This window comes from Castor canadensis, chromosome 2, assembly GCF_047511655.1.
Source record: "Castor canadensis chromosome 2, mCasCan1.hap1v2, whole genome shotgun sequence".
Classification (NCBI taxonomy): domain Eukaryota; kingdom Metazoa; phylum Chordata; class Mammalia; order Rodentia; family Castoridae; genus Castor; species Castor canadensis.
Genome location: NC_133387.1, coordinates 21,965,766 through 21,983,486, shown reverse-complemented (window position 1 = coordinate 21,983,486; position 17,721 = coordinate 21,965,766). Strand labels below are relative to the sequence as shown.

Genomic DNA, 17,721 nt, shown 5'->3' with positions numbered 1-17,721 from the left:
ATAGGGGTTGAGGGGATAGCTCAATGGTGGAGCACTTGCTAAGCATGGGTAAAGCCCTGGGTTTGATCTCCAATACCTTAAAAAAAAATACTCGGACAAATTATATGTGTGTATACACACACCCCACATACATATCTGAAACGGAAATGTAGCTTAAACACTAAGGTCCTTGGATATTACAGATACTTTTAAGATTATAGAACTGCTTGATCATAGTTAAAAATAGGATACAAATTATACTGGCTTACATTTTAAAGTTGGCATATGAAAGAATATCTCAGATATTCTTTAAAACTTGGCCATGAATAAGACAAAATTCCAAAGAAATCTTAATATATTATTCAAAACATAACAGGCCCCTACCATACACAGATACACACATGAACTTCCGTTTGCATAGGCTATCATCTTCAATGCTTCAAGATGCAAATTCTTTCCAGAGGCATTTACTACCTGAGATGAACACTGTAGAGTGGACAAAGATATTACAGACCAGAAATCAACACAGCTGCATGAAAATATATTCACTAAAGGTAATGTATATGTTAAGCACAAATAACCAAGATGCGTAACTTAATTAATAAGGTAAGAGAAATATTTTGCTGAAAGCTCTGGCTTATAATATGAACCAGCTATTTATTTTTTTAATGTTGAATGCTTTATGATGTTAGCTTTTGTCACCTTGCACAGAACTATTCAAGGCTATAATAAAGAATTAGTGCTTTCTCTAACTAAACTAAAAAGACAGCCTGTTTGCTTTGAAAAATGGATCCCACCTGCAATTAACCTAAAACTGAAAATAAGCAGTAGAATGACATTTAGCAAGTTAACATGCCCTCTACCACTTTCTTGAAAAAAGAACATAAGTGACATTTCATAATCTTAGCAAAAATTTTTTAGAAGTTCTAAGAAATAGGTTTATATTTTACTAGAACTAATGACATATAAGATTATTAAAATCAGACACTGCTCCTGCAGTGTGACAAGGCTGCAGTGTCACAATTCCTTAAGTGCTTAAGGAATTCCTTCCTAAGCCCCCTGTTTCCTTTTTTCTTTTTGTCTTGTGTTAGATGAATACAGCAGTAAAGATGACATGATCAAGGAAGAACTGATGACTGTCTGGAAAATTTGCAAAAGACAGCCTCACTGGTCTTAGCAGCAGGCTACTTTTTGTCCTATTGGCGCTTTCTATCACCTGAGGTCATCTGCATCCTCAAGAGATGAAATGATAAAAGCGAGAGCACACAAGGGAGGGGTGAGGATAGGTAAGACACCTAAAAAATTAGCTAGCATTTGTTGCCCTTAATGCCGAGAAACTAAAGCAGATACCTTAAAGCAACTGAGGCCAATAGGAAAAGGGGACCAGGAACTAGAGAAAAGGTTAGATCAAAAAGAATTAACCTAGAAGGTAACACCCATGCACAGGAAATCAATGTGAGTCAGTGCCCTGTAAAGCTATCCTTATCTCAACCAGCAAAAACCCTTGTTCCTTCCTATTATTGCTTATACTCTCTCTTCAACAAAATTAGAGATAAGGGCAAAATAGTTTCTGCTGGGTATTGAGGGGGTGAAGGGGAGAGGGAGGGGGTGGAGTGGGTGGTAAGGGAGGGGGTGGGGGCAGGGGGGAGAAATGAACCAAGCCTTGTATGCACATATGAATAATAAAAGAAAAAGGAAAAAAAAAAGAGATGAAATGCAGCATTAACTGATCTGTGCTCTAAATACTTCGTGTAATTATTTGGATGGAGAACTTTCCCAATTTGATTGGCAGAATGACACGGCCACCAACTAGTCAACTCTCAGCAAGCACATAGACGAGCTCTAATCAGACGGTATAATTCACGATGATCTATAAAGGCCCTTGGGGCATTCTGAACATATCTCTTTCTGCAGAAATAAACCATAGACTATACACATGCTAACAGGCTAAGCTAAAAGCTAAAATAATTTACCCACCCAAAGAATAAAACCAATATAATGTATCTACTTATTTATTCAACTACATGCAATGAAAACCTACTTTGTACAAAACTATCAGACACTGAGCCGGACATGGTTGTCCATAATAAATAACTATCCTATTGCATCTCATTCAGTGACCAGAAACCACAATCCTAAAGCAGCTAATTACATACAAAGCTATAAAACTCTTAACCATTCATTCCTGTCTATAAATGCTATGTTTCTTGGGAACTTACAAATTGAGGTAGAGGCAGTGCCCAGGTTATATACACAAGCAACCATAGCACAACATAATATATGACAAGGAGAGTGAATGCTGCAAGAAAAATAAAGGATCTGGTAAGCTGGACTGAAAACTGAAAGAGTAGCATTTAGACTGTCAGAGATGAGCCAAAGGCCACTGCAAGATAGAGGACAACAGACAGTGGACAAGGAAGAAAGGAAGGGGGAATTATATTAAGAGGGCCAGAAACAAGTGGGAAGTGAACTGTAGGAAGGTTTAGATTTCATCCTTGAGGCCATGGGGGGTGGAGGCTCTAAAGTCTTTAAGCATAATGGGAAAAGTATTTTTAAGACTAATCTTGGTGGACAGGCTGTATTAGAAACAGGAGAGAATGTCAGTAGGGGCACATTAAGGGGACTATCAAGAGGATTTAGGTGTAAGATAACAGGATTTTCATGAGTTATGAATTTCTAAAGGTATGTTTCTAAATATCATATAAAATAAATGTATAAATTCTAGAGAGCCAATAAGTGAACTGCAAAACCAAAACAACACCATGCTCCAAAACATGGGAAATTATACAAGAATTAACACAATCCATACAATTGGCCAAGGGACAGAATATCCTCCAAACAGAAACAACCACGGAAATCACATAACTTGGAGATAGGTCACTGATAACATTTAAGACCTCCAACACCCTATCCTAAAATAAAATTAAAGAGAAAAAAATATGATTAATGAAAGAGAAAAAAATTAAGACTATAACACTCTGAGGTTTTAGGAATTACTTTCTCCTATTACTAGTCATGGTATATGGTTGAAACTCTGGAATTTAGGAGAATTATGATGCTTTCACATGAGAATATATAACTGGGAGTCTACACATGTTCAGCTCAACACAAGTAACCACGTTCTTGCATCAAAAGTACAAAATCTAACACTAAATTTTAAGTCTTTTATCTTAAATGAAAGGCTACTATATAAAATTTCCAACTTTAGCAAAATCATAGTAACTGTCTATCTAAAATTTAAAATATCCTACTGTTGGTATTTTTTCAGTATGCCACCTTCTAAACATTAGTCAAAGTAACTGGTATTCTTCTTTTAATTAGCATTCATTAATTTTATAAAACACTGAGTTTCCCTATGACATTTTTATATATGCCTGGAACATATTTTGATCACGGCCCCACATTACCCTTTTTAAAAATCCCCTTCTCCATTTCCCTTGATCTCAAATAGCCCCATTCTACTTTCACGCCACTCCCCAACATTTTTTAAAATCTAGACTCCACATGTGAGATAAAACATGTGATACTTGTCTTTCTGAGTCTGGCTTATTTAAATACAATGGTTTCCAGTTCTATCCATTTGCCTGCAATGGAATGACATCATTCCATTCTTCTTTATGATTGAATAATTCTCCATTGTGTAAATAAACTGTATTTTCTTCATTTATCATCCGCTGATGGCACATAGGCTGATTACATATTGTGAATAGTGCTGCAGCAAACAAATATGTAGGTATCTCTATTTGTTCTGCTTCTAGTTCTTTCAGTTATATATTTAGGAATCATGCAGCCAGATTGTATGGTACTTCTAGTTTTGGTTTTTGGAAGAAATTTCATACTGATTTCCAGAGTGGCTCCACTAGTTTACATTGAGGATTGTATAAGGATTCTTTTTTTGCCACATCGCCAGTAGCATTTGTTGTTGTTTGTTTTCTTCATGACTGCCATTCTAACTGGGGTGAGATGGAATCTTGCTGTAGTCTTCTTTGCATTCCCCTAAATGGCTAGAGATAGTGAACAATTTTTCATGTATTTATTGGCCATCTGTACTTCTTTGGGATACTGTGCTTGGTTCATTTGCCCATTGACTGGGTCATTTGTTCTCCTGGTGTTTAACTTTCTGAGGTCTTGATATATTCTGTAGGTTAATCCCTTGTTGGATGAATAGCCGGCCAAGCTTTTCTTCCATTCTGTTGGCTTGTCTCTTCTGGTAATCATTTTCTTTGCTGTGCAGATTTTAATTTGACATAACCTTATATGCAATACTTATTATTTCCTGAGTAACTGTCAGTCCTATTCAGAAAGTTTGAGGCCTATGGCTATATCTTGAGGTGTTTTCCTGAAGTAGTTTCAGGTTTTACATTAAGATTCTTTCATTCATTTTCAACTATTTTTTTGTACAAAGTGAGAGACAGGGAGCTAGTTTTTGTTTTCTGCATGTAGATACCCACTTTTCCCAACAGTACTTCTTAAAGAGGTTATCTGTTTTCCAACACTATGATTTTGGCACCTTTGTAGAGACAAGAAAAAACAAACAAACAAACAAAAAAACCAGACAGCTACAGTTTTGCGGTTTGTTTCTGGGTCCTCTACTTTATCCTTTGGTCAGTGTTGTTTGTTTTTGTGCCAGTACCATGCTGTTTTTGTTACTATGTCTCTGTAGTTTAATTTGATATATTCAATATTGTTCTTACTTAGAATTGCTTTGGCTACTCAGGGTCTTATGTGCTTGCATATGAATTTTAGAATGGATATTTTTCTATTTCTTTGAAGAATGTCCCTGAAATTTTGATGGAGACTGCATTGAATCTAGATAGTGTTAGGCAATGTGACCATTTCCACAATAGTATTCTGCCAATCCACAGGAGATTTTTCCAACTTTTAGGGTATTCTTCAATCTCTTTCTTCAGTGTTTTACAGTTTTCATTGTAGAGAGGTCTTCCACCTCCTTGGTCAGAATATTTTAAAATTTTATTTATTTTTCGTTAAAGCTATTGTAAATAGGACTGTTTTCCTGATTTCTTTCTCAGCATATTCATCATTGGTGTAGAAAAGCTACTTATTTTTGTATGTTGATTTTGTATGCTGTTACATTGCTGAAAGTTTTTTTCAGACCTAAGAGTTTTCCAGTGAAGTCTTTAGAGTCTTTTAAGTATAGGACCATATTGTCTTCAAATAGGGATAATTTGACCTTCCTTTCCAATTTATGTCACTTTTCTTTCTGTTGTCTTAATGCTCAAGCTAAAAATTTAAACACTACACTGAGTAAGAGTAGAGATAGTTTAAGTCCTTGTCTCCTGATTTTAAAGAACTTTAGGTTTTCTTCATATAGTATAATGTTGACCATACGTACGTTTGTTGTATATAACCTTTACTATGTTTACTATCCTTTTACCCCTAGTTTCTTCTAGGCTTTTAGCATAAAGGGAAGTTAAGTTTTGTCAAAGACCTTTTCTGAATCTATTGAGATGATGGATTCTTATCCTTCTATCTATATCTGCACTTAGTTTATCAATCTGCATATGTTGAACCATCTTTCCAATTTCTGGAATGGTACCAATTTAAACGCTGTGTATGATCTTTTTAATGTGTCGGTGATTTTGGTTTACAAGTACTTTATTGAGAATTTTTGTGTCTATGTAAATTTTTTTGTTTGTTTTTTCTTATCGAGTTTGGGTATCAGGGTAATTCTGGCTTCACAGAAAGAGTTTGGTAGCAGACCCTTCCCTTTATATTTCATGGAATAGTTTGAAGAGAATTGGTAGTGTTCTTCTTTAAAGGGTGTGGTACAATGCAAGAATGAACCCAGTCCTGGTGTTTTCTTTGTTGGGAGACTTTTTATTATTGCTTCAATCTTACTGATCATTAAGACCTGCTTTTGTCTTTGTTTCTTTTTAATATCCTCTTGGTTCAGTTTTGGTAGGTACTTGACCCAAAAACTAGATTTAAGCCAGGCAGTCTCCTTTAGGCTTTGAGACACTTCAGCAAAATGGAATATGGACCCAAAGGGAAAGACTCCTGAACTCAGGAATCTGAAGAAAGCCACTTTGAATAATTAATAAACACTAATAGTCAAACAGCACTTCACATTTTATAAATTTTATTCATTATATCACTTAATTCAATTCTAAGTAAATGCTAGAATTTAATTAAATTCCCAAAGCTATGCTTATAATACAGCATAGCAGAGATATAGTAAAAGAAGTAAACCCTGATAGAATTTTCACCACAACTTCACAGTGGCACACAATGAGAGTCACAGAAGTGAAAGGAACTGGCCAAGTGACTTGGCCAACAAATGGTCTTTTTTTTTTTTTTTTAATTAGCCACCTTCATTATCAATACAACAGCCTTCATCATCTTTACACAGCCAGGCCAGGCTCTGCTGACCATTCATTCCTTTCTATACACTCTTTGCAGCCTTTGCAATGTACAGCACTCAATTCACTCAGCAATACTTAAGGAGAAACTCCAAGGCATGAGTTGTACACTTGTACTGCTTAGGGGCAGTGAAAAAATGAGAATGTAACTGGAATCAGGTTTGCTTCTGAAAAACTTTCATCAAGATATAACATGAGAATATAAAAACGTTTTAAAACTACTATCTAAGGAGTCCTTGAGGGCAGGAATCACATCTTTTTATCACTATATGACCGAGCCTAGCACAGTGCCTACAAGTATATAACAGATCCTCAGAAGGGCTGGGAGAAGGGTAATTTCACTTGGCTCCTGTTCGTACCTATATTGCTCAGGTTCCTGACAAACCCAAGTAGATTTAACTAAATGCATAATCTTTACTCCTCAACTTTCTTATACTATGAACCAATGGGACTTCAAGGATTTGATTTTTGACAAAGATGAAGAGGAAAAAGCATACTTCTATAGTCCCTGTTTGTGTGTCTTTCAGTTTAATATTTTGTATTTCTAGGTGTCACCTGCTCCCTGTCTCTTGTGCCAAGAGCTAGCTCTAAGCAGTTACCTTACTATTTCATTCCTCTCAGCTTATTCTGACCTCGCTAACTTTACCTAACTAAACAGAGCTCCTGATTACTAATCAGTGAAGAGGTAATAATTATATGCTCCCAAGACATGGCAGACAGATGAAAGAGTGCCACTATTCCTTACTCCAGTGCCCATGGAGGACATTACTCAGCTCTTTACCCACTGAGTCTGAGGGTGTTCACAATCCTCCCCAGCACTTCACAAGTACTACCAATCAACAGGGATGGGCTGACAGTCTGTCAGAGTACTGTCCAGGCAAACATGGTATGGGTAAAAGAAGTGAGGTGTGTGTGTGTGTGTGTGTGTGTGTGTGTGTGTGTGTGTGTGTGTGTGTGTGTGTATGTATGTAAGGGGGCAGAAACGTAAGAGGAGTAAAGCAGAATAATTAAGAGGTAGTGGACGTTATCAGAGATTAGGCCTAAAAGGAAGAACAGACATTCTCATCCACAAAGGACCACAGGTTAGAAGGGCATAGGGAAAATAGATAGAAAAGTGACAGGAGATGAGAATACCACACATATAGGGCAGTGATTGGATAGTCTCAGGACACATGCCCTGAATCTCAATGAACACCTCAACATGGGTGCAGGGAGAAAAAAAGTAGCCCACACTTTGGGAATCAAAGACTGACATGGACAATATGAGAAGGGGTCCCAGTTCAGGAAGTAGGGAAGAGAAGAGAGGACTTCTTGCCCTATCCAAACAGAGATATGAGCCACCAGAGCCTGTCACTGCACCTTCAGTCACAGCTCAGCAAAGACTATTTTCAGATCAAATGGAGGACAAAAGGCAAGGGTTATTTATATGGTGCCCTACTGTACCCAGCAACCATCAGATAAAGGCAAATAGATCAGGACAAACACTGACAAAGGACCCATGAAAAGGCCCAAGGAATATAAAGGCATGGGTTCAACAAGTAAAAAGCCACAAATTCCACCAGCTATCACAGGAAGGAGCACAAAGTCCATGAAGAATGTGACTAGCCACACTCAGGGCCACTATAGTGTATGTCCTATAAAGCACTAAACAATAAACTAAAATTATGACAAATACTTGATTTCTATAGAAATTTTCTTATGTTAGAAATAAAGGAGTAAATAGTAGGTTATCACTTGTTAATTATTTCCTTAAAAATGAAATTGGTTGATTTCCCACATTATCTGGAATTATTTTATTTTCCTTCTTACAAAAGTCCTGTGAAAATCCAAATGTTTGTTGTATAAGTAAATAAAAAGTGATCTAAGAAAATACAAGTGGCATGCATTGTAGTGTGTAGAACTTGCCTTGGGTCATCCCAATATCAGCCTTTTACCTTCTAGACAAACACTTTTTGCCTTCTGAACTAACTCATGCAACTGACTTTCGGTTCTCGATAATCTTCTTTCTAAATTGTCCCATCTCCATCACTTGAAGCAATCAAATGTTTAAACTTTTGAAATGAGTGAGTTTCCTGAACATAAACCTCCCGACCCAAATAAGTGAAGGCACAGGTAACAAAGGTAAACAATTTGAGCATTAACATGCTCTTTTGTATCCTTTTTGAATTCCTTCTTTGCCATTCAATTGTTACTAACATTTTCATCTTTCAGTTTCTTAACATTCTTAACACAAAGAATATCAATAACATTAATCAAAACAGAAACCAGTCCTATTTATAACTCTCCTTCACCCTGTGTAAGCAATTAATCATAATATCCTATCAATTAGTAATATCATGTATCACTTTCAGGATGATACAAGATATTTATTTATTTATTTATTTATATTTTTCATTAAATTAACTCATTTAAAAAGTTGAACAATTATAAGAGAAATTATTATACAACTTTCATAATTGGAAAAATCAGACTTCAACTATCATCAACAGAAGGCAACAAGTATAATACAATGAAAACAATTTCTCCTAGAAATTATTACCTGGCCCAAGGTTTCAAGCTGAGACATGACACTTATTCATTGATAAAATGGAAGAACAACTGCTAATGGTTAAAATATTACCACTTATAATTGCAGTAAAGTGTGAGGGTAACTCAGATATAATCCACGGATAGAACTCTTAGGTTGAAATTTTGCCTCTTCCACCTACAAGCTATAGCATAAAATCAGATGTTAATAGTTTCTCCCACTTAAGAATGTTATAAGGTTAAAAAAAAAGGCAGTATGTAAGGTGCTTAAATCTCCTTTATGTTTGTTAAGTAGAAAGTGTAACCACCCACAATGACAGCACCCACACACTCTGTAACAGCTAAGGCACCACAACAAATGGCATTGTCTAATACGTGATGAAAACTTCAGAACATCAAAAAATCAAAACTTCAGCTGGGTCAAGTCCTCATATCAAAGGAGCAAGGGAAAGAGAAGAATGAGATTCCAATCAAAGTGAAAGGAGTTTCCTCTGCTTCAGCTAAGCTAGAGATTTGGCTACCCCCAAGTTTTAAAAATCTTTGGCAATTGTACTACATATAACAATGATGAACAAAATCCTGATTCAAGGACATATAAATCTAATGAGACAGTTTTTAAAACTCACAATATGATGATAAAGGGGGAACAGAATATGGAAAAGGGAGTCAGAAAAGCATACACTAGGAAAAGTAGCCTTAGAGATGGGCCAGGAGAATAAGCAGCTATTCACCCACCAGGCAAGAGGAAGGGCACTCCAGGTCAGGGAATAGAATGCATGAAAACATAAAGGTAGAAGAAGAAGAAGAAGCATCCAAACTCTGGCAACATGTATGAGTATAGGACCACTTCCCTTTAAATTATCTATCCCCTACATGGGGGTGGGGAGACTCACCAAATATACAAATCTTTCAACAGGGAGATCTACTGATACTGAAGTCATGAACTCTTGCCATATTACATCCAGGTTGAACAAGGGTAAAGAAGGAATGACAAAAGAATCTGCACAGAGAAGCTCCCCAGTGAACTGAGGTTGGGTAGCCAGTAGCAGAACAAAGGGAAGAAACATTTGTAAAGATACCAAAAAAATGACTGATAATGACATAGTCATGACCCATTGGGAAGCAACTGCACAGAGATCACACTGGTGAGCAGCAACTCAAGCCAACAGATGCTCTGACAGCCTACAGTCATCCTTTTTTCCACTTTTCTCCAGAGAGTGGTTTCAGGACTTCCCACTGCAGGTACTAAAATCCTTTGGTACCATAAATAAGAGGGTGTAATATTTGCATATAACCTACACACACCCTTTTGTATATTTTAAACTACTTTTAAATTACTTATGTACCTCCTACAATATAAATGCTATGCAAATAGTTGTTTATTGTTTAGAAAATAATAATGGGAAAAGGTCTGTACACACTCAGTACAGATGCAATTATCGTAGGTCTTACCACATACATAGTATATAAAGGAAAGGCGACATTAATAACACTCAAACAGCTGGAGACATCTGTGAAATGGAAGGAAACTCCAGCAGGACCTGCCTAAATGTCACTTTATTTGCATGGATTTAGCACAGTGCACAGCTCAAGGGGAATTCAAGTTTTGCATTTTTTGAACATTCTGGAATTTTTTTCAGAACATGTTATATCTGCCATTGATTGAAGACATGGATATGAAATCATTCATAGAGCTGCCTTAATTCCAAAGGCTATTTGGATGAATATCAGGACTATCAAGAGCAAAAGGCTCTCTAACTTCCTGATTAATGTACAATGGGTGATGCATGAGTTAACTTTATAAATAATTTCTACTAATGCCACAAATATCCAGAAATGATGTTATGACTTCAATCATCAGTAAGTGAGGATGCAATTATATTCACCCAAAGTCTCCTGAAATTAGTATTTATATGTATGTAATTAAGAGGAAAAGTATAGCCTACAAAAGGGGAGGAAAACAATGATTAAGCCTAAAAATGTGATCAGGTTTATGTGTTTTTTTGTAACATACTCTAAAATTCAAGGAAACATAACAATACTTTTTTTATTTTCTAGACAATAGCTTCCAAATGTTCTTCCCCCATTAAACCTGCAAATAAGAGCAAAGGCTGCCACTCTGGCAAGCCCAGGGCATCTCAGCTGAGAAGAGTGGTAGGAAGGTACTTGGCAGAGAAGTGTATATGCACACCTGTGCATGTGAGTGCTGGGTGGGAGAACAGGGTCTCTAAAATGATACATATTCAGGTTACTGAAATATACTGATTAACAAACAGCAGGAAGGAAAGCTGCACTGACAAAGCTAAAAGAGAAGAGAAAGAGACATTCCAACATCATTGGAAAGTCCTGCATAACTCAACAAGCTTTTAAGGACACCCATTGTTAAGAGATGAGAAAGGAACCAAAGCAGAAGGAAGGAGAAATGGACTTAAGAGAAACAAGAGTTCAATAAAAGGGTAATCCTGACAAACCCCAAAACAGATCAAGAGGACAAAAGCATGGCCAGGAATCATGGGAACATGCTGAAGCTAGTCTGGGGAAGGCAGACAGGAGGACTATAAAAGCTAAAGCTCCCTTGTCCTCTTTCTCTAATGTTTCCTTTTTGACTCTTCATCATATCCATCCTCTCACTTGTCTATCCTTCCACTAATCAGGAATTTCTTTTTCTCTTTGCTCATTTCTTCTTCCTCATCTTTTATTTCCTATTCTTTGTCCTTTGCCTTTAGTAAACTGAAATGTATATGATGCATTACAGTTGTTTTGAAGTTCAAAGAAAGTCAAGTTGAATGTTTTACATTTCTGAACTCTACAATTCCTAATTAGTCCCATACCTACCACCTCACTTGTGGTCTGATTTCTCTTTTCGTGGTGATCATGAGTAGTTAGCAAATGTATTCTTAGTTCTTTCAATTTTTCCTCATACTGTTGGAGTACCAATAATCTCTTGCCTACTTCTCTAATCTTTAATTTTTTTAATCATGGTGAACAGCAGGTACTGAAGATAACTAATTGTGGTGTCTTGAGGAGAGATGTCAAAAAACCAGAACAAAACTATTCTTTCCTAGAAAGTCAATTTTTTTTCAAAGATGAACACTATTGTTTTGGGATTTCAAACTATAAAATTAATAAATAGGTGTGACAGTGCAGTGAATTATTATGCCTCCCCACTGAAGGTAGAGTTCCAAGTGTCTCTTGTCTACTGGTGATAAGTCTATTTTGCTAATTACTTCTTAATGATCTAGCTAAACAATACTTATCTCTGAAGTTCTTTTTTTCCTAAATCCATATTTGTAGGCTCTAAATCCATTATTTATCCTTCTGTTCTTCATCCTTCATTTTTCTGTTTACCACTGTCTGGTTCTACTATTAAAGTGCTCTTTTACAGAATCAGAAATAATAAAAATTGATACAAGAGACCTTACTGGGAATGAGAAGCCTTTTTCTACCTAAATGTATTGTTTCAAATGACCATTCTTTACTTCCTTAGAATGAAAAGAATATAGTTGGAAATTAAAGTCTACGGATAGAATGTATCTTTAGTACATTAAATGTTGAGAGTGAATCCAAGTTTATGATTGCGTTGTTATTTTTAAAAGTAAACATCATATTATAACTATGTAACTTAGCAATTGGTTGGGCTAGTTAATTATTCTGAATCTGGACATAATCTAAAACTGTCCTACATAACACCAGAGATTAAACAACAGACTTTCCTTCTACCATAACTATCAGAACTAGTTCTACCGTCTTTAAACCAAATCCCTCCTGCTGAAATTGCATCCTTAAAAAAAAAAAAATTAAACTGATTCTCAGATATAGTTAGAAAAAAGCCACTGGTAATCCTCTGTACCATACTTCTACACACACTTAGAGGTAATCCCCTCAACTTCCTCTTTGAACTAAATACCTAAATTATACAACAAAATATTTCTTTAATCAACTTTTCAACTACAATTGGATCTTTTCTATATGGTTAAACTCAACTCCTCTCAGTATTCAAATTCTAAGAACTTTAGTTTCTTCGTTTAAAAAAAATGGAGTTCTTAATACCTGCCTTATTACGTCTTTTAAGAGCAAATTAAATCACATACCTAAAAGCATTTGTAAGAGATAAAAAAGACTAGGATGCAGAAAAAACAAGAGACAACACAGTTAAATGTTTTAATTTTGTCTGTATTCCCTGAAGTGAAATAAAGTTAATTCATTCTGTAATAAACTCCAGGTTTAATTCTAATAAAGAGTGGCCTGACAATTCACAAGTTAAGATCTCACTTACTGCCATATTTCCCAAAATCTGTTTTATTCAAATATCTTGAGCTGGCTGAAGGCAAAGAGAAGGACACTGAATCTCAGATCTAGCATTCACTTGTTTTAGGACCTTAGGAAAACTGCATAGGCCATATAAATCTTAGATACCCATCAGTAAAATGAAGGTATTAACAGAACCCTCTTCAATTGGCTGCTATGAGAATTAAGTAAGAGTTTAGGTAAAGCTGTAGTCTATAATGTGATACAAATACTAACATTAAGTCAAGGCCACTAAATGAAGCATTTAAAACACAGCATGAAAAAATAATTACAAACAAAAGATATATAACTATGCATTAATTGCAATAAAATATCTAAATAGCGAATTCTTTACTAATTGTCCCAGTTGAGAATATATCATCATCTTTTGAGAGTTGCTCTGCTGAGTTTCTTGTAATCCATAACAGAGTATCTACAATTTCAATTGATTTCAACTGAGTGAATTTCACTGTGGGAAAAGTTCTTCTGTCCCCTCCCTCCATCTCTTCTCACTCACTTATAATTCAACATCAAGGCTTGAGAATTGTATATATTTTGTTTTTTGGTGTTACTGAGGTTTGAACTTAGGGCTTCATGCTTGCTAGGCAGGCACTGTAACACTTGAGCCACTCCACCCACCAGCAAGGCTTGAGAAAGTAACATTTGTGAGTATCTCAAAAGCACTCAACTTATTTTCATAGAAACAGCAACAGCTAAAATGGCATTTGATTAAATTATATAAATAAAAAAACCCTGTGAAATAAGTTTGCAAACAAAACTGTGATCGAATAAGACATACAAATATATACATATATATATATATATATATACACATAAAATAACAGAAGGTACAGTGGGGGAAAAAAGAAATGCACAGGAAAACCAAAAAGTCAACTAGAGATGATCATCAATGTACCACTGACAATACAAAGAAAGTGTGGAATTAGTTCTATATTAGAATGGGAAGTAGTTTACTCCATTAAGTTGATTCTGTAGAGATCAGATAAGAGCTTATATTCTATCTGAATCATCATCATCATCCTATTACTTTTATTTTAATCCTATACACTTGAGTTTGTTCTTGGAAGACTCCAAATAAATTGCTCACCTCTTTAAGGAAATGATACCCTAGACAATTAAAAAAATTTCAACTTGACCCAATTCAATTAGATGTTACCAAGGATATTCTGCAAAAATTCTAGCTTGCAAGAGTCAGAGAAAGGGAGATTTAAGAATATCAAATGCAAGGCATATTGCAGTTTGGCCCATCTTATTCACATATCAAAAAGCAAATGAGAACATTTTGTGCACGTTGAGCTCTGAGTAGTCCACATGTACGCTACTGGGTAAACAAAAATGTCTTGTTTCAGGTTTGACAACTGCATGCCATGCAATTCAAACGGTTATCTTCAAATAATTAGTTCTCTATAACCAGCACTACTCAAAGACTGAACAGCTACAGTCTGGTGTGTGTCATACAGCTGTGAGAGTCTGACATGAACGCTGACACTTGCAATCAAGTACTAAAGATTTTGACTGATTTACACGTTAACCAAACCTGAGGTGATTTAAGGTTATTCTTGTTGAAACTTCTTTCATCTATAATCCTGTTTGTAACCAGCCCACATGTTATATGCCAGACTGTGAAACTGTGAGGCCAACTCCAGTATCCCTTTTTCTCCTTTTATGATCACCAAGACTAGTGTTCAGATCTGATGGGAAATGAAATGTTTTCTTAAGGGAGAGAGAAGAGGTACCAGCAACAGCTACCACACTGGGAATGCACATAATCACTGAGCTCTTATTGACCCTTTTTTATAAAATATGGGCAGTCCATGCAGTGGTGGTTGAAGATGCAGGAAATAGGAATTGTCACTCTACTACTAGGCTAAACTATGGCCTAAGACCCAAATCTTGCCTTTTGAAATAAAGTGTTATAGGAACAGAGGCCCAACCATTCATTTAAGTTCTACCTGTGGCTGCTTTTGTACTACAATTACAGTTAAGAATTTTAAGAGGCCAGCTGTATATGATGATTCACGCCTATAATCCCAGCACTCAGGAGGCCAAGACAGGAGGATCCAGAGCTGAAGGCCAACCTGGGCTACAAGTGAGTTAGAATTATAAGAAAAAGAATTGAAAAAGAAACTATGGTGTATAGCCTAAAATATTTACTATCTGGCCCTCCACAGAAAAAGTTTATTGATCCTTAACCTAACAGAAAACATGGTATCTTAACAGAAAGAACTAGAAAACCTAGCCCTCTCAAAACATTGGGGAAGAAAATAAATAGCTATACAAAGATACTTATCTGACATGCAAATCCTCCCAAAAAGTAGAGAAAGATTTAAATACAGTATTAGTTTTCTGAATTACCTATAGATACACTAAAAGTCAATATGCTCTCTTAAGTATACAAGAAATAGGAGTCATAAAGAGGATATGTTCTGATACATTTTATTGATTGTATCTTTATATGTTTGTTTATTTATTGTCATGAAAAAGCAAAAATAGCTATGGAATTCCAGAATGTTGACAGATGCTTTCGTGTACTTTAGGGGCATGTTAACTTTTATGTTGAACACAGGTGCCAACAACCAGCTCATCCAACATAAGCTAAGAGGTTTGCACTTTACTTAAAATCACAGGCTTGCTATGCCCCCAAATAATAAATCATGATTTGCTAAACTGTTAAAACTGTTGGCATGGATCTGTATTTTTAAAATACTCTCAAATTTTTTTTAAAGCTAATCACAGATTACCTTTGAAAATATCTGGCTCTGGAATCTATAATGAAAGTAACACTTAAAACCATGTATCCTAAGACAGTTCAGCTTCTTTGTGGCTAATTCTAAACATCATTTCTTTTCTGTCCACTTACCCACACTTACTGGCTAGGAAACGTACATGGTAATGAGCACTACTTTGGGTAAAACAGCAACTGCAGATAGTGGTTAATTCACAGCTCAGTCCCAGTGTCCACATGATAAATCACAATCACAGAGAAGCAAAATCCATGGAATGTCACTGAGCATAGAACAAGAGGAGAAAAGTGGTGATATATGTAAACTGAACAGCATTTTAGCAGTATTACTATTATTATATTTGAGTAAATTATGGCTCCAATTTTAAAAGATTTGAAGGTATGTGTGTATATGTGTGTGCATGTATGCAAAAAGTTAACCTATAGTCATAATGATACTCTAATTTTATAAATTTTATCTCTGCCAAGGAATTCAAACCAATTATATATTCCTGAAGTATACTTGCACGGTTACATTCCTTCAGGCTCTGAAATTTCATTTAAGAAATGTAATGAAAGCAAGTAAATTCCAAGGACTGGGACAAGTTTCAGTATCCGCTCCTTATGACAATTTTTTCCCAAAGTAATGAGATTAATAACCTACAAGTCTCTGTGTATTGAGTCATTCTAAAAGTAAACAAACCCATTATCATTTGAAGGAAGTGTCCAAAATCCAAATTTATAGGTAAACTGAAATAAAGAAGAGCCTGAGACCTTTATTAAACACAAAACAGAAATGTATGACACACCCACATAAATTACCACTAAACACAAAAGGCGCTTATATAACTCATCTTCCAAAGACTCAATTCGAAGGCAATTGTTCAGAATTCTTTAGAAAATGGACCTATGGCCTACAAGGCCTGGAGGGGACTTCTTATCACCAAGTCTCAGAGGTTGATGACACTGGGCTAGTGAGAAGTCTAATTTCCCTGTAGAACATACAACTTCCAAAGATACACAATTTATAGTTTCAGTGGATGAAACAAAGGTTCAGCAAGAATAAATGCCTGCCTAAAGATGCCAGATAGAAAGAATATGTGGGAAAAACAAAGAAAAGCTGCCTCATTCTGCACCTTTTCTAGACTTAATATGTTTTCTTATACTCCTAAAGAGAATGTTTAGACAAAGGAAACCCCTGTTCTTAGATTAGTAGGTAAGACATAGGACAAAGGAAAAGGAGGAAATGGGTCCAGATGAGTAGGAGTGTGCATGTGAAGCTGCTGCCTGGCTTGGGACATACACTGAAACAAAGGGTGGTTATGGCACAGGCACTGGGCACTTAAGAGGGAGGAAAGAAGAGCTGGCAGAGTGGCTCAAGTGGGAGAGCACTTGTCTAGCAAGTGTGGAACCCTGAGTTCAAACTCCAGTACCATCAAAAAGAAAAAAAAAAAAAAGAAGAAGGAGGAGGAGGAGGAAAAAAGGGGTTGGTCAAATCTCTCCTGATCCCAGACTCTGTTTGAAAGCAATAAATGTAGACTCTCCCAAGAAAAATTACTAATATTACAAATATACCTCTCTCCTCATTAATTATCAGTACTCAGTTCCCCTCCAAATTTCAAACACCAAAGAGAATGTCGGTCTTAAAAAACTGGCATATACTACAACAAAACTCATTGTTAGCGTTTATACCAGGTCCATATCCAATTCTACTTCCTTATTACAAGAGGTCTCAATACTATATCCCTGATTTTCTGCCTCTCAAAACGTTTTTTAAAAGTCAACTTACAAGCAGGTGCTATTGAT

The 17,721-nt window shown here is 35.9% G+C and overlaps 1 protein-coding gene and 1 pseudogene across 4 annotated transcripts in view; both read right to left on the bottom strand.

The window, feature by feature from the left end:
* The window catches only part of Chchd3 (coiled-coil-helix-coiled-coil-helix domain containing 3), a 290,446-nt gene that overhangs the window by 117,738 nt on the left and 154,987 nt on the right, over nucleotides 1–17,721 (bottom strand). The window lies entirely within an intron of this gene.
* Nucleotides 14,778–14,919, bottom strand: LOC141421118 (small nucleolar RNA SNORA61; annotated as a pseudogene).